Genomic DNA, 21,711 nt, shown 5'->3' with positions numbered 1-21,711 from the left:
CCGCGTGGCTCTATAATATCCCCCTCATCAATCCTAGGGGGTCAGGAGGGGTCTACCTTGCCCCCTTTCCTTCATTTCCCCCTTCGTTTTTCACCACATCTTGTCTCTCGAGAGACAAGATGGCAGCCGCTCCGGACTGTTTACAATGTTGACAGCCAATCAGCTACTCCTCCGACTCACGTTACGCTGCCGGTTAGCTGCCCGGTTAGCTGCCCGGTTAGCTGCCCGGTTCGCGAACCAAGACGCGTCTTTACGGCGAAAAAATCGGATTTTTTTTTTTTGCCCCGCGTGGCTCTATAATATCCCCCTCATCAATCCTAGGGGGTCAGAAGGGGTCTACATTGCCCCCTTTCCTACATTTCCCCCTTTGTTTTGGCCTCCTCTTGTCTCTCGATCCTACCGAGAGACAAGATGGCGGCCGCTACGGACTGTTTAGAATGTTGACAGACACCGGAGAGCCAATCTTTTTTTTTTTTTTTTTTAGCTTAGCTGCCGGTTAGCTGCCTGGTTAGCTGCCCGGTTAGCTGCCCGGTTCGCGAACCAAGACGCGTCTTTACGGCGAAAAAATCGGATTTTTTTTTTTTGCCCCGCGTGGCTCTATAATATCCCCCTCATCAATCCTAGGGGGTCAGGAGGGGTCTACCTTGCCCCCTTTCCTTCATTTCCCCCTTCGTTTTTCACCACATCTTGTCTCTCGAGAGACAAGATGGCAGCCGCTCCGGACTGTTTACAATGTTGACAGCCAATCAGCTACTCCTCCGACTCACGTTACGCTGCCGGTTAGCTGCCCGGTTAGCTGCCCGGTTAGCTGCCCGGTTCGCGAACCAAGACGCGTCTTTACGGCGAAAAAATCGGATTTTTTTTTTTTGCCCCGCGTGGCTCTATAATATCCCCCTCATCAATCCTAGGGGGTCAGAAGGGGTCTACATTGCCCCCTTTCCTACATTTCCCCCTTTGTTTTGGCCTCCTCTTGTCTCTCGATCCTACCGAGAGACAAGATGGCGGCCGCTACGGACTGTTTAGAATGTTGACAGACACCGGAGAGCCAATCAGCTTCGCATCGCAAAGTTCCGATACGCGAAAAGTTCGCGAACCGGATCGCTGCCCGGAGCGCTGTTACAGATATATATCTTGATTTAAACGTTAATTTCTCAAAATCCACTGAAGCACATATATTGAGACCTAGCAAAGGCACATCGGGCTAACAGTCCCTACAATTTTGCCAAGTTTCGTGTAAATCCATTCAGCCGTTCGGGCTAAAAGTGAGTCCAACCGCCCTATGGAAATTAACATGGGAAAATCGCGTTTTGGGACCCCCCTTTTTTCTCAGCCCCCCCTTGACGAACCCCCCCCAAATTTCCAGGAGCTGCTCAGAAACAAAATGTGCCATTTTCCTGAAAATTTCAGCCGATTCCGTCCACAAACGCCAAAGTTATTAGGCATAGAATTTTCAAAAGTCCCATAGAGAAAAAATCCTAACTATATATACCTACTGGCTATCGCCAGTAGGTAATATATATATATATATATATATATATATATATATATATATATATATATATATATATATATATATATATATATATATATATATATATATATATATATATATATATTACCTACTGGCGGTCGCCAGTAGGTATATATAGTTAGGATTTTTTCTCTATGGGATTTTTGAAAATTCTATGTCTAATAACTTTGGCGTTTGTGGACGGAATTGCCTGAAATTTTCAGGAAAATGGAACATTTTGTTTCTGAGCAGCCCCTGACAATTTGGGGGGTTTCATCAAGGGGGGGCCGAGAAAAAAGGGGGGTCCCAAAACGCGTTTTTCCCATGTTAATTTCCATAGGGCGGTTGGCCTCACTTTTAGCTCGAACGGCTGAATGGATTTGCACGAAACTTGGCAAAATTGTAGGGACTGTTAGCCCGATGTGCCTTTGCTAGGTCTCAATATATGTGCTCCAGTGGATTTTGAGTAATTTAGGTTCAAAAAAAGATATATATCTGGGCGGAGCCTAACCACACATCTGATCTGATTGGCTGTCAGCACTTCATCCAAGAAGTGTTGGCAGCCATCTTGGGACCAATATACATGATAGCACCTCATTAAAAAGCATTGTAGTTAATAGAGGGTTTTAGGACTTTAGTTACATTATAAATCATTTGTTGATGGTACCATACTCGTTTTAGGAATTGTGGTGGGTTCTAAGGTGATTTTACCATGTGAAAAAACCTTCTGCTGTGATATCATGAATACTGTTTGAAAGAAAACTAATATCTTATGATTTTCCCACAGTGGTTTGGAAGGGGATCTATAAGCTAAACTGAAAGCATATTTTCTGTAAATTCACATTATCTTTCTCAGTCATGTGAAAATGAAGTCTGACATTCTCAGTAAAACATGTACATCCAACAAGGACAGAGACTGTCAGTTGATTCCTTTGTGTTCTACTGCAGCCTCCTAGAGTGTTCTAAAGAACAACTAGAGCGCTAACAGTCCTACTTATTACAAAGGTATGGCACACCTGAAGCCATCTTGATTGGAATAAAGTGGTAACTCTTAAAACATTTAATTTAAAAAGAAACAACATGAGGGGGTATATTTTGCCATAGAAAGTATGATTAGTGCTGCAGAATGAAAAATTAGGGCACATTTTGAGTGACTTCTCAAATCCTTTTCTATTTCATTAAAACATTCTGACATGCAGTCTCCCAAAATGGCCACCAGAGACAAAAGAGCCCAAATGTAGCCCAAATATCACCCAGATGTAGCCCAAGTATAGCCCAATGACAGAATGTCCCAGAGTGTTCTAAAGAACAACTAGAGCGCTAACAGTCCTACTTATTACAAAGGTATGGCACACCTGAAGCCATCTTGATTGGAATAAAGTGGTAACTCTTAAAACATTTAATTTAAAAAGAAACAACATGAGGGGGTATATTTTGCCATAGAAAGTATGATTAGTGCTGCAGAATGAAAAATTCGGGCACATTTTGAGTGACTTCTCAAATCCTTTTCTATTTCATTAAAACATTCTGACATGCAGTCTCCCAAAATGGCCACCAGAGACAAAAGAGCCCAAATGTAGCCCAAATATCACCCAGATGTAGCCCAAGTATAGCCCAATGACAGAATGTCCCAGAGTGTTCTAAAGAACAACTAGAGCGCTAACAGTCCTACTTATTACAAAGGTATAGCACACCTGGAGCCATCGTGATGGGAATAAAGTGGTAACTCTTAAAACATTTAATTTAAAAAGGAACAAAATGAGGGGGTATATTATGCAATAGAAGGTATTATTAGTGCTGCAGAAAGAAAAATTAGGGCACATTTTGAGTGACTTTTCAAATCCTCTTCTATTTCATTAAAAAATTCTGACATGCAGTCTCCCAAAATGGCCACCAGAGACAAAAGAGCCCAAATGTAGCCCAAATATCACCCAGATGTAGCCCAAGTATAGCCCAATGACAGAATGTCCCAGAGTGTTCTAAAGAACAACTAGAGCGCTAACAGTCCTACTTATTACAAAGGTATGGCACACCTGAAGCCATCTTGATTGGAATAAAGTGGTAACTCTTAAAACATTTAATTTAAAAAGGAACAAATAGAGGGGGTATATTTTGCCATATGAATTATGATTAGTGCTGCAGAAAGAAAAATTAGGGCACATTTTGAGTGACTTCTCAAACCCTCTTCAATTTCATTAAAAAATTCTGACATACAGTCTCCCAAGATGGCCACCAGAGACAAAAGAGCCTAAATGTAGCCCAAATATCACCCAGATGTACCCCAAGTATAGCCCAATGACAGAATGTCCCAGAGTGTTCTAAAGAACAACTAGAGCGCTAACAGTATTACTTATGACAAAAGTATGGCACACCAGAAGCCATCTTGATTGGAATGAAGTGGTAAGTCTGAAAATACTCAATTTAAAAAGGAACAACATGAGGGGGTTAATTTTGCCATAGAAAGTATGATTAGTGCTTCAGAAAGAAAAATTAGGGATCATTTTGAGTGACTTCTCAAATCCTCTTCTATTTCATTAAAAAAATTCTGACATGCAGACTGAAACATGCACTTTGAATACCAGCAGCAGACGTCCCTGGTGAGCAGTAGCTTTACTACAGTGATCTAATGTGCAACTAGAGTGCTAACATTCAGAATTTATGGCAAATGTGTGACACATCTGAATGCCTTCTTGATGGAACCAAAGTAAACAAGCATTGAAAATGCAATAGATCTCGCCCTCGTTTAAGTTAAAGCCATTCTGTTTGTAATGAGGTGGCTTTTTAGCTTTGCTTTTATTAGTGTTTTTTCAACTTTCATGTAAATAACATGCATCTGTATGCATATAAGTATATGTATGCATGCATTTATGTTTGTATTTATATAGATATACAGATGATATATGTTTATATATGTATGTATATATATATATTCACTGAAAAAACCATAGGTTATAGACCATATATAGTTAGGAATTAGCATTTACAAAACCTTGAAAATTCACTGAAAAAAACATAGGTTATAGACCATATATAGTTAGGAATTAGCATTTACAAAACCTTGAAAATTCACTGAAAAAACCATAGGTTATAGACCATATATAGTTAGGAATTCGCATTTACAAAACCTTATTTTACTCACACAAACCCATTGAAATTCCATATATAGTTAGTTGCACTAACTATATATCGCGCACCCGCAATCCACTGCTGATGATGTCACATATTACATCATTCATGACATGGTCAGTGACATCACTGATGACATCACTGATGACATCTCAAATGACATCACTGATGACATCACTGATGACAACATCCAGTGACTGTATGTTTCTGTAAAGTTAAAATATGTCTTACATATTGAAGAATGAGTGGATGTATAAGTGTCTGGATGAAGGATTTAGTAGGTGCATGACTGACTGTATGAGTGAGTGATTAAATGTGTCTCACTGAGTGCATGGGTTAGTGACTAAACTGTCTTAATTTGTGCATCATTATGTCTGTTGTTCTGTAAACTGCTGCATGTGTTGATCAGTAGCTATATGAGTAACTATATGGGTTATTAATTGGTTGCCCAAGTATTTGTATGGGAGACTGTGTGTGTGTGTGGGTGGCTGGGAGGTGTGTGACTCTGTGCATAGATGTGTGAGCAGTTGATTCACTAGATGTATGGGTTCAGAAGTGCATGTGGAAACAGCTGTATGGGTGGTTGACTGTGTTCATGAGTGTATTGGTGAGTGAATGGATATCTCAGTGCTACATGTCAAAGTAAGTACATATGTAAAACACAGTACATGTGAGAGTTGACATATATAAATAACTGTGCATAAGAGCCAGTGAATGTGTGAGTGGCTGTATGGATCATTGTGAATTTGTATCAGTGATTGTATAAGAGAGTAAATATGTGTTAGAATATGTTTGAATAAGTAAGGTGTGTATAACTGTATAGTTGAGGAAATGGAGGTGTGATTGATTCTTTGCATGACTGACTAGGTGTGTGAGTAATTCCATGGATGAGTGACAGTCTGTGAGTGTCTGTTTACACTGAGTGTATCTAAGGTTATATTAGAGTCTGAAGAGGTTCATCGTATTATCACATGAATGATGTCATCAGTGATGTCATTTGAGATGTCATCAGTGATGTCATCAGTGATGTCATTTGAGATGTCATCAGTGATGTCATCAGTGATGTCACTGACCATGTCATGAATGATGTAATATGTGACATGATCAGCAGTGGATTGCGGTTGGGCGATATATAGTTAGTGGAACTAACTATATATGAAATTTCAATGGTTTTGTGTGAGTAAAATAAGGTTTTGTAAATGCTAATTCCTAACTATATATGGTCTATAACCTATGGTTTTTTCAGTGAATTTCAATGGTTTTTTAATAGCAAATATGAAAAGCTTTAAAATGTCAAGTACGTGGTAGGTAAAAACATTTTCGTGTCTATGCACCCTGATGTGCATTGAACGCTGCCCCCCCCTTTTTTTCTTTTAGGAGTATTCTCTCTTTGCAGATAGTGAAGGGTAGGTAATGCAGGCCTTTGCCCCCGTTGTAATCCGTCGTGCCTGCTTCTCTCTCCATTTGATTGATTGTTATCCAAGCATTTACTGTTTTAGAATTGGTTCTCTTTGGTTCATTATCTAATAACAAACAAGCACAGAGTCGCAATACTCTGTTTAGTCTTTGCAGATAGTGAAAAATTGTTTAAAAACACAAAAGGAATCGAGCAAAATCAGTAGGCCACTAATGGGATCTCTTTTTGACCTCGCTAAAATAGAAACATTAGGAACAACCCCTCATGAGAAATACGAAACTAGTGAGATGAACTGAGCTCGACGCCATGATGGCTGCAAGACAGCTCGGCCCGCCCAAATTCGATCAGTTCCGGTGGAGCCCCAACGTGAACAGGCAGAGAAGAACTTGCCCTCCCCTCTTTGACTGAAGGTTCTTGTTGCCTGTCCCTTCTGTTGTCATTTAACAGAACTTTTTGGACTACTGAAAGGGGTTGTGTTCCGACCGCTGGTTGGTGGAGACATTTTGACTATATTCTGGACCTGCGTTGTCGCGTAATGCGTCATATGACGCGCCATGTTAGCGCACCCGGAAGTACTCCGGTGCGCGAGGCGCAGCTCCCCATGTGACTTGTTAATAAAACTTTTCATTGGTTCATTTTCCTTTTGTTATTCTAATGATGAAAGGCTTGGTCATATGACCTAAAAATAACGCTTTTCATTGCTTTCGAACATTTTTTTTTCTTAAACATATATGTTATAATGTTCCAGGCTAATGTATTTTCCCGGAAAATTTACAACTGTCCTGCAAGTAAAATATATTCCTTTTTCGAGAAAAAGGGCGTTTCTTCGTCCCATGAGGGAGCCGTTGAGCAAAAGAGGCTCGGCCTGCTGTCTTAGTCGCTGATAGGCCTGAATATCAGATTCTTATCGATCACTTTATGTTGCAGGAGTAGAAAACACAACAGCCCTTGACCATTTATCTTTACTGCGTTCCTGTGTATTATACCTTTTATCCGTCATGTAATTGGACTGCTTTATTTCACGTGCCTTTTACTGATTCGAAAACAGTGGCTATTATTCAAAACTTTACCAATGTAAGTACTACTACCATGTTTTGTTTTAAAAACCTTTAAAATGTCAGTATACAAATACGGGCCTATAACCACGTGGGCCGGCCACGGAGCAAACTGGAATCGTATATAATGAGGGGACATTTACACTGTAGAACAACGTAACGGGCGACCCATTAGGTTGCAAGAACTAAGGTGTCTAACATTTGCGGAATCGGTGGACGTACATTTTATAATTAAAGTAGGACAGGGCCAGTTACAATAAAATTATCTAGATATACATTTGCGGGCAAGTACCATGGGTGACGTTAATTCGAACTTTCAATAGTACAGTAATCAATAACACATCAGAACTTAATATCAATAGGGATGTCCAAATGTTCAATCAATTCTCGTCCCCGCCTGCCATGTGCTTCAAAACTGCATACGTATCTTGTGATATCAAGGTTGGGCAACCAGTACACAACAAGGAGGTACGAGTCCCATTTATACCGGCGCCATTTTGGGCGAGGCAGGGCAGGTCCAGGATATAGTCAAAATGTCTCCACCAACCAGCGGTCGGACCAGAACCCCTTTCGGCAGTCCAAAAAGGTTCCGTTAAATGACAACAGAAGAGATAGGCAACAAGAACCATCAGTCAAAAGAGGGGATGCTTTCGTGAATGGGGCCCATGCCCTAGCAGGCAAGCGTCCGAGTTCCAAGGTGTCCCAGAGCCATTTTAGTGGACCAGGCCCAAATCCAAAGAGCTGGCCACCATTTTGAGAGTCCTGTTGCAGCTGGCTATCGCTGCACCACAAGAGTAGCCGCAATTCAGCTAGATGGCGGGTGAGTCACTGTACCGCAAAAGCGGGCGGAACTCAGCTGGAAGGCGAGTCAAACGCTAAGAGGCGCCCCACTGCAGATGAGGTGCCTCCACCTGGGGAGGAGGGAGAGGCCCGTTTGCGCTGCCTCCCCCCCCCCCGGGCACCCCACGCCGTCTTTCGGCGCAGCATTGGAGGATGGCCACACCAGTGAAACTTGCTGGACACCACCTCGGTGCCATCCGGATCTCGGCGCGTTCGAGTCACTGTACCGCAAGAGCGGGAGAAACTCAGCTGGATGGCGGGTGAGTCACTGTACCGCAAGAGCGGGCGGAACTCAGCTGGAAGGCGAGTCAAACGCTAAGAGGCGCCCCACTGCAGATGAAGTGCCTTCACCTGGGGAGGCGGAAGAGGTCCGTTTACGCCGCCTCTCCCCCCCCCCCCGGGCACCCCACGCCGTCTTTTGGCGCAGCATTGAAGGATGGCCACACCAGTGAAACTTGCTGGACACCACCTCGTTGCCATCCGGATCTCGGCGCGTTGTGCTGCCTTCGGTGTACTGTAGCATCAAAAGTAACCGCAACTCAGCTGGACACGCCGTCTTTCGGCGCAGCATTGTAGGATGGCCATACCAGTGCGGCAACTTGCTGGACACCACCTCGGTGCCATCCGGATCTCGGCGCGTTGTGCTGCCTTCGGCCTACTGTAGCAGCAAGAGTGACCGCAACTCAGCTGGACACGCCGTCTTTCGGCGCAGCATTGTAGGATGGCCATACCAGTGCAGCAACTTGCTGGACACCACCTCGGTGCCATCCGGATCTCGGCGCGTTGTGCTGCCTTCGGCCTACTGTAGCAGCAAGTGCGGGCGCAACTCTGCTGGACGGCGTGTGAAACACTAAGGGGCGCCGCACTGCAGATGAGGTGCCTCCACCTGGGGAGGCGGAAGAGGGCCGTTCGCGCCACCTCCCCCCGGGCACCCCACGCCATCTTTCGGCGCAGCATTGTAGGATGGCCACACCAGTGCAACTTGCTGGACACCACCTCGGTGCCATCCGGATCTCGGCGCGTTGTGCTGCCTTCGGCCTATTCGCACATCGGTCCGCTAATGACGCCGCCTCATGGGCCAACGGATTTTATACGCTTTTTATAGCCCAAAGCCGCATAACAGGTCATGTGACTTGTTTATAAAACTTTTCATTGGTTCATTTTACTTTTGGTTTCCTAATGATGTAAGGCTTGATCATATGACCTAAAAATAACACTTTTCATTGGATTAAAACATTTTTTTTCCCAAACGATAAAAGACCCACCTTTTTTTTTCTCACTCCGCAATCAAAAAAGGTTCCGTTAGATGACAACAGAGGGGGCAGGCAACAAGAACCATCACTCAAAAAAGGGGAGGGCAAGTTCTTCCCTACCGGGTCACGTTGGGGCTCCACCGGAACTCATCGAATTGATAGTCTACAGTGTTTCTGGATGTTTCAGACTGAAGCTGGCGTCAGCATGAGAGCACCACCATCTCGTAGCTCCGTCGTGGCCATTCCGCAAGCAATCATGGCAGCCGCTCCCCACCGGAAGCCTGCAGGAGTCGGGGGCCCCAAGACTTTTGTAGAATCTTCAAGGCTGAGGGGACGCTTTCGAGAATGGGGCCCAAGCCCTAGCAGACAAGCGTCCGAGTTCCAAGGTGTCCAGGGCCATTTTAGTGGACCAGGCCCAAATCCGAAGAGCCGGCCGCCATTTTAAGAGTCCTGTGGCAGCCGCCTATTGCTGCACCGCAAGAGTGGGTGCAATTCAACTAGATGGTGAGCGAGACGCTGTAGCCGCAAGAGCGGGCGGTAAACAGCTGAATGGCGGATGAGGCACAGTGCAGCAAAAGCGGGCGGAAAACCGCTGAATGGCAAGTGAAACGGTAAAGGGGCGCCCCACTACAGCAGACGAGCCTCCACCTGGGGAGGCCCATTCACGCCGCCCCCCCCCCCCCGGGGCGCCCCACGCCGTTTTTCGGAGCAGCATTGTAGGATGCCAAAACCAGTGCGACAAGTAAAGGACATCACCTGGGTGCCGTCCAGATCTCAGCGCGTTGTGCTGCCTTCGGACTATTCGCACAACAGACCGCTACAGACGAGGCACAGTGCAGCAAAAGCGGGCGGAAAACCGCTGAATGGCAAGTGAAACGCTAAAGGGGCGCCCCACTACAGCAGACGAGCCTCCACCTGGGGAGGCCCGTTCACACCGCCTCCCCCCCCCCCCCCCCCCCCGGGGCGCCCCACGCCGTTTTTTGGAGCAGCATTGTAGGATGCCAAAACCAGTGCGGCAAGTGAAGGACATCACCAGGGTGCCGTCCAGATCTCAGCGCGTTGTGCTGCCTTCGGACTATTCGCACAACAGACCGCTACTGACCATTGTTGCTTCTGTTTAAAAAATGTTTTTTAACGTGTTTACTGTTTTTGGTGTGTTGTATATATTTATAAGTTATTAAAGTGTTATAATCCTACTACTTTGTTGGAGTGCTATATATTTTTAATGTGACACATAATTGTGAAGACTTTGATGTACAAAAAGGCATCCCTGGAATCTTCCGCTTCAGGCTCGGTCCCACACACCCTCACAGTGAGAATCCCTTCCCCAATCACAATACAGGATCGTTATCAGATAGTAGGAACGCGTGTGGTGTGACGGATCTCATCGGGTGGGGGCCTTGATCTACTATAACTCCTTTGAAGAGGGGTGATTCTTTACAGTTGAGGCCATAAACTACATCCGCAGGGCTAGGTGATAGCCTGGGACCGGCCTGGACAATCAGACACAAAGGAAGAGGAATGTCAGAGGGTGCGGTAGTGAATAGGGTGAAAGGGAGGTGTCGGGCGGGCACAGGGTGTGATTCTCAGGGAAGAGCAGCGCAGATGGGGGAGGTTTATGGCCCATGCATAAGACAGAGAGCGGGGGGACCAGTGCGTGGGGGAGATGCTTGCGAGGGTGGGGAGCCATGCTGAGGATCAGCGGCGTGCAGAGAGTGGGTCTGGTCAAGGCATCTAAAATGGCTGCCGTGCACGACAAAAGTGTGGCATTGGAAAAAAAGCAAGATGGCGCAGACAATGTTTATCAATACGAATTAATTTATAACAATTATTTTTAACAATATATTTCCTCGCAGTGTCAAAATGGCGGTCAACACTTCCTGATTTCCTTCGAATCGAACGTTAACAGACGTCACGATCGGCGGCGTACAGAGAGTGGGTCTGGTCAAGGCATCTAAAATGGCTGCCCTGCACGACAAAAGTGTGCCATTGGAAAAAAAGCAAGATGGCGCAGACATTGTTTTTCAATACGGATTAATTTATAACAATTATTTTTAACAATATATTGACTCGCCATGTGTCAAAATGGCGGTCAACACTTCCTGATTTCCTTCAATTTGAACGTTAACAGACGTCACGCAGCAGAAAAAAAACAAAAAACGCTCACGCGCAGCCGCTGGAAGACATGTATCAACATATATGAGCATCCTCAGCCACCCTCAGAAAACATAGGGGGTCAGGATACGTCTCCCGTACCCCCTTATACCCATTTCTCACATTGTTTTTCCTCCATCTTGTAATCTAATTAAACCGAAACACAAAATGGCGAATTCCCGTTTTGCTACCGGTTCGCGAACCGGAAAGCGCTTCTACCGCGAAAAATCATTTTTTTTTAATTGCCCCACGGGACCCTTTAATAACTCCAACATCATTCCTAGGGGGTCAAGAGGGGTCTACCTTGCCCCCTTTCATTAAATTCCCCCTTCGTTTTTCTCCTCCTCTTGTCTCTCGATCCTACCGAGAGACAAGATGGCGGCCGCTCCGGACTGTTTAGAATGTTGACAGACACCGGAGACCCAATCAGCTTCGCTTCGCAAAGCTCCGTTACGCGAAAAGTTCCGGGACGCTATCACAGATATATCTGTTTTTTAAAACGGGAATTTCTCAAAATCCACTGGAGCACATATATTGAGACCCAGCAAAGGCACATCGGGCATAAAAGTCCCTACAATTTTGCCAAGTTTCGTGCAAATCCATTCAGCCGTTCGAGCTAAAAGTGAGGCCAAACGCCCTATGGAAAACTCAATGTTAAAAACGCGTTTTGGGACCCCCCTTTTTTCTCGACCCCCCCCTTGACAAAACCCCCCAAATTTTCAGGGGCTGCTCAGAAACAAAATGTGCCATTTTCCTGAAAATTTCAGCCGATTCCGTCCACAAACGCCAAAGTTATTAGACATAGAATTTTCAAAAGTCCCATAGAGAAAAAATCCTAACTATATATACCTACTGGCGACCGCCAGTAGGTAATATATATATCGATATATATATATATATATATATATATATATATATATATATATATATATATATATATATATATATATATTTACTCACTGAAAAAAAACATAGGTTTCACACACATTATAGTTAAAAATTAGCGTTTAAAAAACCTTAGAAGTTCCCTGAAAAAACCATAGGTTTCACACACCTTATAGTTAAAAATTAGCATTTAAAAAACCTTAGAAATTCACTGAAAAAACCATAGGTTTCACACATGTTGTAGTTAAAAATTAGCATTTAAAAAACCTTAGAAATTCACTGATAAAACCATAGGTTTCACACGTGTTATAGTAAGCTGGACATTTCACTCATACAAAAACATTGAAATTCCCCCGTAAGAGTTAACTATAACTCGCGCACCCGCTATGCACTGCTTTTCAGTGAATGTCTAAGGTTTTTTAAATGCTAATTTTTAACTATAACGTGTGTGAAACCTATGGTTTTTTCAGTGAATTACTAAGGTTTTTTAAATGCTAATTTTTAACTATAACGTGTATGAAACCTATGTTTTTTTTGTGAATTTCTAAGGTTTTTGAAATGCAAACTTTTAATTATAACGCGGGAGAAACCTAAGGGTTTTTCAGTGAATTTGAAAGGTTTTGTAAATGATTATTCTTAAATGTATTAATTATTTTAAAAAAATCTGTTTTTATTAAATTTCCTCATTTTTATGAGACTATTTACATATTATTTTGTTTTATTTATATTTCATAATATAATGTCAAATAATAACAAAACTAAATACAAAAATATTTTTTTTATAATTTTTTTTTACCAATATAAAAATTAATTTTATATTATTCCTTTTTTTTAAGATAGTCACACCGTATGCGTACCGTCATTTGTACTGTATGTCACAAGTGTGTTTTGACGTTATGCACGCATCAGCCCTTCTGTGTGACGTCATCTACGTTTGTACGACCACCCGTACGCGCACCACCGAAAGTTTTATAATGTTAAAAATGATATATTTATATATTTCTTGTAAATTTTAAAGGTAGACATTATCTGGGATAATCAAGAACATTTTTTTTTACTTTTAAGAACCGTATAATACTTTGAAAATTACGAACATCGCGATCGTACGTCCAGCGTACCGTAAGAGCTCCGTAAGCGCACCGTAAGAGTACGTAGATTCATGTGTCAATAAAAGAAGAGATTTCATTGGTTCATAATACTTCCAACTCCAATTGTTGAACAACCCCTCCCATTTTGTTCATTCTATTTGAACTTTCAGACAAGCAGGATCTTTTCTTTCAAGGTGATTCTGTGCAACTCTACTTCATTAATATGGCTGCTCAGTCTCCATCATCATCAGATCACTCTTCTGATGAGAACACTTATCTACCTGAGCCTCCTCCTCAGAAGAAGAAGGAGGCTTTCATCTGGAAATGTTTTACTTTTCTAGATGATCAGAAGAAAGTGAATGCTCCAAAGGTCACTTGCTATATTTGCCAAGTGACACTGTCTCACAGTGACACGACCAAAAAATACTTGTTTGAAGTGGATCATCTCGTTCCTCGCTGGAAGAACACAGAGTGTCCGCCTCCCCCCGTTTCGTTCCGAGGCCACCAAAGTCATCTGCGGCGTCCCACAAGGATCATCACTCAGCCCCACCCTCTTCAACGTCTACATGAGACCTCTCGCAGCCATCGCACGCCAACACAACCTCAACATCATCTCCTACGCCGACGACACCCAGCTGATCCTCTCCCTCACCAGAGACCCCAACACCGCCAGAACCAGCCTCCACAAAGGGATGAAAGACGTCGCCGAGTGGATGAAGAACAGCCGCCTGAAACTGAACTCAGACAAGACGGAAGTCCTCATCCTAGGACCATCACCCTCCGCCTCGGACGACTCCTGGTGGCCCGCAGCCCTGGGCACCGCCCCCAAGCCGACAGACCACGCACGCAACCTGGTCTTCATCCTGGACTCCTCCCTCTCGATGACCAGACAAGTCAACGCCGTCTCCTCTTCCTGTTTTCACACCCTCCGCATGCTCCGCAAGATCTTCCGATGGATCCCGATCGAAACCAGGAAGACGGTCACCCAGGCCCTCGTCACTAGCCGGCTGGACTACTGAAACACCCTCTATGCCGTAACCACAGCCAAGCTACAGAAAAGACTCCAACGCATCCAGAACGCCTCAACCCGACTCATCCTGGACATCCCTCGACGCAGCCACATCTCCGGCCACCTGAGGAACCTGCACTGGCTCCCCGTCAACAAGAGGATCACGTTCAGGCTCCTCACCCACGCACACAAATCTCTCCACAACCTGGGCCCCAAGTACCTCAACGACCGCCTGACCTTCCACACGCCCACCCGCCAGCTACGATCTGCTAGCCTTGCCCTCGCCGCCGTACCACGCATCCGAAGAGCCACCGCCGGAGGCAGATCCTTCTCCTACCTGGCGGCCAAGACATGGAACTCCCTCCCCATCCACCTTCGGCTGACCCAGGACCACCTCGCCTTCAGGAGACAACTCAAGACCTGGCTGTTTGAGCAGTAGCAGCCCCCTTCCACCCAAGCACCATGAGACCCTTCCGGGTGAGTAGCGCGCTATACAAGTGGTATGATTGGTTGATTGATTTGGGACTGCGAGCATGGACAGGCATGTAAAAAACTTACACCCAAACAACTACGCGAGGGAGGCATCACGCCGCCGACAGTATGTTCCACCACCTGCAGTGGCAAGCACTACCACTGCACCACGATCTGGAAGCACTCCTACGCATGTAATTGTTCCCCACTTAGCAGAAATAAAGTTCCTGTGCAAACATTGCAATAAACTATTATGCTATGGGGATCAGTGGAACTGATAGTAAGGAAGCAGGAGCACCACCAATGCCCCATAAAGTGATTTTTTTCCAATTTCTAATACAGGTCCTCAGTTCTTAGTTTGGAAAAGTTCAATTTTTCTAGTTTTGTTTAAAAAAAAGTGTTGAAAAAACTACAAAAAAATACAAAATAACAAAGAAAAAAAACAGTTCTCTTTAGAACTACCTTTACTGGTAAAAAAAAAGGACTATATTTCTATGTTTGTCTGTAAAAGTTTGTCAGAAAGAATGTGTAGTTCATAAATGAATGAATGAATATGAAAGTGCAAAACTATAAGGATGTGCTACATTATAAATCTATACAGTGTTTACTTATAGTATACTGTAGTACCTCCAAAGCACTTGAATGTAACTTATGCATATAAATATGTTATAAGTCTATGCTTCAATTTGCACTGTTGGTGAAACTGCCTGGATGAATTTGTATGTATTAAGGGTGGTTTTACAACCACCTTGTGCCTCTTTTACACAACCGTTGCATCACATTTGTGATGCAGCGGTGGTGCAAAAGATGTACCATGATGTATGCTATTTACAATGTGACGTAATTGGAAGGTGCTTCACATTGTAAAGCAGTGCGCCAAAAGGAGGCTTTCCTGAATAGATGGGGGATTTATAAGATTTCATTCTGTCACTTTTGGGTTTATACTGTGTCAAAACCCTGCACCTGTTTGAAGCAGGTGTAAGGATTGATACAGCATTATGAGCATAGAGCTCAAACAGCATTGCTGCAGCGGCATTTTGCTTGCAATGCAAATGAAGCAATGCGCCATCTTCACAGCACAGATACATCACATATCTGGGCCACTTTTCCCTCATAGTGCACCACATTGTAAATACTAATTACTCTTTTAATGTAGTGAATGCCTTATTACACACTCTTCAATGAGTCACTAGAAAAGTATACCAAGAATAACAAAGTGTTTACTGGAAGTGAAAAGATAGAAATGGCAAAATTCAACTTAAAAATGGCAATTTTGCAGGTGCATACAACAATGTATGCACAGTCTGTAGGGGTTTGAAGCACTCTATGCCCTTAGGCCTACTTTGCACCATGAGTAATTGACTACTCACATAGGCCTCATTTATGAGATTTTGCCGTAGAAAAGTGCAGCAGGCCTTCCTGCTACGCTTCCCTATGGCAAAAGAAAAAGACCGGAATGTGCCATATCTTTAAGATGTAGCATATTTATATCCTTTTCCCTTGCACTAGTTCACAATGATCTGCCTGCACCAATGAACAAACCTTTGCACAATGGAGAAAAGGTGTCCGTGTTGCAAGGATGATTAATTTTGTAGAGATAGGCAAACCTTTCTTACAAAAATAATCTCAAGATACTTTTCCTTTTTCTACGTATGTTGCAGAAAACAGCACACATAGAGAAAAGGAAAAAACGGGGAGAATTAAAACTATTGTTCCCCATTGCACCTTCTTTATGCCCCTTCGGGGGAGGCATACGTTTTTTTCGCAGTGCCTCAGATTTACAATTTCTTGTAAATGTAGAGCAGTGTCGTAAGGCCATGGGTGTTGCTGGAAACACCCCCACCAACACCCATTGTACACCCCTTTAACACAGAATACTACATTAAAAGGTCTGATATTTATCAAGCAACGGTACACCAAAAAAAGTGCATTAATGCTGCCTGATAAATATTACGCTGACAGTTGTGCCAAAGAACATCACAAAAAGTGACTAGAAACCTTCCTCAGAAAATCATAAGTAAAATCATAACTATATCTATAGAAGCCCACCGTACTCTATACTGTACTCTGTACAGTATGCGTACACTATGCATACCTTCCCGAGCACAAGCTGCATGCTGATTGAATGTCAACTGTATAGCATCTTCACTTTTACAATATAGCCTTATAGCTCACCATAAAGGGTTATACCGGCTATTAAAGATTCTCTCCAGCATTAAATGCCTGAGTCGAAGGTGAGGGCCTTTAACAAGGGAGAGGGAGTTTAATTGCCAGTATAGCCCAGCTACAAAGGGCTATAAGGGTATTAGAACACAGAATGTTATAACAAAAAAGAACAAAGCCTTCAGGGAGTCCGAGAGGATTGGAATCCCCTCAGGCTCCCTGAAGCCTTTATTCACAGCCAGAGCAGTGAACAAAGTACTATTAGAATGTTGGAGCTCCAAGCTTATACCGTCATTATAAGTCAGGAGCCCTCCATTGTTATCAGTGGAGCTCCCAACATTCCAATGTTCTAATAGTTTATAGATAAGCACAAAGTGATGTATGGCTCAATACAATACTGAAACAGTAGAGTGAGAGTGTTTGATGAAACTGTAATATTAGAGACTGGAGAATTCAATATAGAAAACACTAGTTTGTAGTTACATAGAAGACTGTAAGGATAGTCTATGGAGGTTTAAAGCAGTCCACAACCTAAGACGTACTGTCCTCCATGAATATTTGGATACTGACTAGATGATTACAGTTCTGCAAGCAGATTGCCACTTGAATTTTAAATAACTTCATTTTTAGCACAGTGCATACTGAAGGATATTCTGTTGAATAGCTCTGTACAATACTGAATCACCAATCACAGAGACTTTGCTGTAAGTCAAAGGATATACACCTGTAAATAAAAATTATAAAACACAAGTTTGCTGGTGCATAGAACAGTACATACATAATCTATAAAGGTTTGAAGCAGTCCATGCCCTAAGACCCAGTTTGTACCATGAGAACTTAAATACTAGCTAAATGATTACAATTCTGCAAGAAGAGTCTCTCAAACCATTTTTATTTTTTAATCATACATTTATTTTTGTAACATTTCATAATTTAATAGAACTTCCAGCAGGATTTCGTCTGAAATTTTGTTTTCTTCGTCATGAATTTCAAAAGTCATATCATGAAACTCAATGTCGTTTAACGCTTCAAGAAAGTTCTCGTTTAAAGTTTCATCTAAAAATTTGCAGGTAATATCTCCTGCACCAATATTTTCTTCTTCATTCTCACTCTCCATGAAAGGTATATTTAACTCTTCCATCAGAGAGTTAGTAATTTCAAAACTCTGTTCCATATTCTTCTGCTCCTCTTCCATAGTGAATTTTATTATGTTGTTGTTCCTTGCAGAAAAACCTAAGCACTTCATTTTATCATTTTCCCTAATACATAATACAAAATCAGCTTTATCAACTGTTTTGCTGTTTAAAAATTATTATGCGAAAACCATTCTCAACTACTTTATATGATTATATCTATAAAATTTGCTTATATGAATTTTTAGTTATAAAATTTCCTTTCATTTTCAAACCAGTCACTCTTTATCAGTATAACAAAAACTAAGGCTATTATGATAAAATGCAGTACTAAAAAAGTAATACATATCTATTCAGCTTACTAGTTCCAAAGCAGTTGATGTGTTGTAGTAAAATACAAAGTACACAGGTATACTCAGTATATATTTTTTTAATTTCTTCAAATGTGTTTCAAAGATACAAACTGTCTTTACAAACTTTTGTACACCATGGAAGTTCTGTTACTTCACCTCTGTAGAAGTGCATTCCATTGGTTATTTTTGACAGTTAGTTATACTTACCTTCAAAATAACAAATTTACAAAAATAATAATTATTACAAATTTAGCATCTGTACAAGACAAAAAAATAGAGTTACAATTTATCTTTTACAACACAAAATCATTTCTAAAGCATTTAATTTGCCTTTTTTGCTGTTCTCAGAATATTTTGAATTTCACTAGAAACAGTGAGTTCAATAGTACTCATCACATAAAAAAAGACAATCAAGAAGATTATCTTAAAAAAACAACAACAATCTCAATAACAATCTTAAATGTTTTTTTCTAAGACCAATTTCTTACGTAACAATCCTGAAATAACAAAACACCATCATTAATTTTATTCCATTATAAATAATGTTACTTACAAATATATGCTAACAAAATTTGGAACAAAAAGTTGTTAAAGGTTACACATACATTTTCTGCATGGCCAAACAGTATATGTGAAATTCTTAGTTTGAAAATTGTTCAATACTAATTCTGAACATCTGCCTTCCAGCCTTCTGATCCAAATCTACTGATATTATTTGCATCGTCCCCAGTGCTAATCTCTTGGCCCAACGCCATTCAACATCTTCATGACCACCCTCACAGAAATAGCCCACCATCTCAACCACAACATCATCTCTTATGTCAACGACACCCAGTGCATCCTCTTGCTCACCAAGGAGCCACATACCATAAAAAACAACCTCCACAACCTAATTAAGGACATCACCAAGTGGATAAAGAGCAGCTCTCTAAATCTGAACTCACACAACATGAAGATACTCATCCTCAGACCCACCCCCTCAGCTTCAGATGACTCCTGCTGGCCAACTACATTGTAAACAGTACCAATACCTACTGTCCATATACACAACCTACAATTCATCCTCAACTCTTTCCTGTACATGTGTAAACAAGTCTACAGCATTTCGTCATACTGCTATAACACCCTCCACATTCTGCACATCATTTACAAATACATCCTAAAGAAAACAAGAAGAAGTAGACTACTCTGTGGCAACTCACTCTACACAAGAACTCCAGCCAAACAACTATAACGACTACAACCAATCCAAACTACCTCCACCTGACTGATCTTCAAAGTCCCCTGCTACAACCACATCACCCTCAACATGATACAGCTACACTGCCTCAACTAATCTACCTTTACAGCAGTAATCCTGAAAGGCCAAATTTTGATCTTAAAATTTTGGCTTTAAAAATATTAGGTAAGAATTTGGTAACTCTTTAGGCAGATGTTGCTTAAAAACTAATTGACTAACCTTTCAGACATTTTAAATAAACAGTGTAATGTCCAGATGTGGTAGAAGGTTCATCATGAAAAATAATTGCAACAGCTACAAAAGTTCTTTCTGATATTTAAACCTGACCGCTACAACATTTTTAATTAAAGTTTCCAATTTTCTTCCTTCAGCTCTACAACGTTGCAGCATTAAAATAACATACTGTCCATATCTTTGTATAAATAATGTTGATGACATTTCTGATTTACATTGGCTACACTCCATGTTTTGACTAGCTCCTCTAACTAGATTGTTGAAAGACACTGATTCACAGTCTAGTAAAGTCAAATATATGAATCTTTCAGTGTCTATATTAGTGCTACATGTAAACAGACAATTTTGACAGTCATGTTGCCATTTATAAGAAAGGCCAAAAATATGTTCAATATCTATACCTTCATCTTCCAGTACATTAAGCATAAACATAAAAAATTCCTGACAATCTTGCTGAATATTCTGTGTAAATTGAGTAGAACCAGAACATATGTCAAAAACATTTCGAATATCAGAAACACTTTGTATTTTACTTTTATCACTACCACATTTACCATAAACAGAATACAACAAAGAACAGAATCTTCGTCACGATTTTCAACAATTTGCTGTTGTAAACTTTCAAGAAATAAAACAACATTAACAACTACATGAGCATAGCAGTTGACACCACAACTATTTTTAAACCGATAACCAACATTCTCTTCAACACTGTCCTTTTTCTTTTTGCTTGCAGACACAGCCTCATCTTGTTTTTTTTCTTTCTCTACAGTTTCACTACAGATATTCTCAAATCTTATTTTTCTACCTACACACGCATTTCAAATACTGGATATTGACCTAAATTGGTAGCATATTCTCTTCTTAATCTATTATACTCTTTGACACAATTTGCATCTGCACTAATCTTTGTCTCATCAAAATCAATCAAGTACAATCCAGATAAAGTTCTGGCTCGGGACAAAGCAATATATGCCATACCCTCTTTAAACACAGTACTTCCAATATTTACTAAAGCACTATCTACACTTAAACCTTGAGATTTATGAATGGTCACCGCATATGCCAAACAAATAGGAAACTGTTTTCTGCGTACATACAAATCTTTTACAAGCAAGAACCGAGATGAACAATGACTAAATTGTTGTATTTCTGCAATTTCATCAAATTTGATCTTCAAGAATTCAATCCCATCTCTATTTACATATTTAACAAAATCAACAATTTTACCCATTGCTCCATTTTCATACCTTTTTCCACATTCAAATTACGGCGTAAAATTACCCTACAGTTTACACATGCATACAAATTCTTTTCTAAACTAGCAGTTTTACTTATCGACTTCTCTAAAGAATCCAATTTCTTCTTCAACTTTTCAGTCAACATAATAGTGATTCCTTCATGTTTAATTTTGTCAATAGCCTCCAATTTTATAATTTCTTCATTTTCCAACTTTAACATTTCTTCATTGAATACAGAACATTCACGCAGTGTTGGCATTAAACAAATTACAGACTTGTTTTCTGCAATTTTCATATATATTTTCTCTGGAACAATATTTTCATTTGGAAAGAAATTGGGAAGTAATCGTCTCTGTAAAGCTTCTTTGCTATGTTCTGTCACTTTTCGTATTCTTATATCTTGAAGAATAGTTCTATAATCAGCATCATTGCCTGTCGCATATTTCTAAAAAGTTCCTTACATTGAAAAAATGACCAAATGTTAACATTTCTAATGCTTCCCAAAGACTTTCTGGTATCTTCATGTGCCAGTGTTCTAA

Source organism: Lissotriton vulgaris, chromosome 3_1, assembly GCF_964263255.1.
Source record: "Lissotriton vulgaris chromosome 3_1, aLisVul1.2, whole genome shotgun sequence".
Classification (NCBI taxonomy): domain Eukaryota; kingdom Metazoa; phylum Chordata; class Amphibia; order Caudata; family Salamandridae; genus Lissotriton; species Lissotriton vulgaris.
Note: the sequence above shows the minus strand (reverse complement) of the source record.